At 34.4% G+C, this 1,042-nt stretch overlaps 1 non-coding gene across 1 annotated transcript; it reads right to left on the reverse strand.

The window, feature by feature from the left end:
• Window positions 1-289: 289 nt before the first annotated feature.
• Window positions 290-475, reverse strand: LOC133243632 (U2 spliceosomal RNA). Its single transcript, XR_009735179.1, has one exon. It is a non-coding gene; the product is annotated as a U2 spliceosomal RNA (small nuclear RNA).
• Between the last annotated feature and the right edge of the window lie 567 nt (window positions 476-1,042).

Raw genomic sequence — 1,042 nt, forward strand, 5'->3', positions numbered from 1 at the left:
TAGAAAATAGTTATAAACATGGATAATATTAATCCAAATGTATCAATAACTATTTTGAATATTAATGTCCTTAACACACTATCCCAGATGATTTCACCATTAAATTCTACAGGTGGATTCTTTACCACTGAGCCACCTGGGAAGCCTAACTTCTAAGGAAGGAATAGCAATTCTTCACAATCTCTTACAAAAAATAGAAGCAGAATGAATATTTTTTAGCTCATTCTATTAGGCCAGCATCACTCTAATACCAAAATCAGGCAAAGAGATTCCAAGAAGAAAAATGACAGACCAATATCCCTCATGAATATAGATGTAAAAATCCTTAAGAATATGTTAGCAAAATGAATCCAACAATGTATAAAAAAATACACCATGACTGAATTTTCTGTGAAGCTGGTCCAACATGAAAATCAGTTAATCTGATAAGAACAGATACTACACTTGATCTTAGCCAAAAGTGGTGCTGGGAAATCTGGTCAACCACCTGTAAAAGAATGAAACTAGAACACTTTCTAACACCATATACAAAAATAAACTCAAAATGGATTAAAGATCTCAACGTAAGACCAGAAACTATAAAACTCCTAGAGGAGAACATAGGCAAAACACTCTCTGACATACATCACAGCAGGATCCTCTATGACCCACCTCCCAGAATATTGGAAGTAGAAGCAAAAATAAACAAATGGGACCTAATTAAACTTAAAAGCTTCTGCACATCAAAGGAAACTATTAGCAAGGTGAAAAGACAGCCTTCAGAATGGGAGAAAATAATAGCAAATGAAGTAACCGACAAACAACTAATCTCAAAAATATACAAGCAACTCCTACAGCTCAACTCCAGAAAAATAAATGACCCAATCAAAAAATGTGCCAAAGATCTAAATAGACATTTCTCCAAAGAAGACATACAGATGGCTAACAAACACATGAAAAGATGCTCAACATCACTCATTATCAGAGAAATGCAAATCAAAACCACTATGAGGTACCATTTCACACCAGTCAGAATGGCTGCGATCCAAAAGTCTACAAATAA

The sequence above is a fragment of the Bos javanicus genome, chromosome X (assembly GCF_032452875.1).
Source record: "Bos javanicus breed banteng chromosome X, ARS-OSU_banteng_1.0, whole genome shotgun sequence".
NCBI classification, from domain to species: Eukaryota; Metazoa; Chordata; class Mammalia; order Artiodactyla; family Bovidae; genus Bos; species Bos javanicus.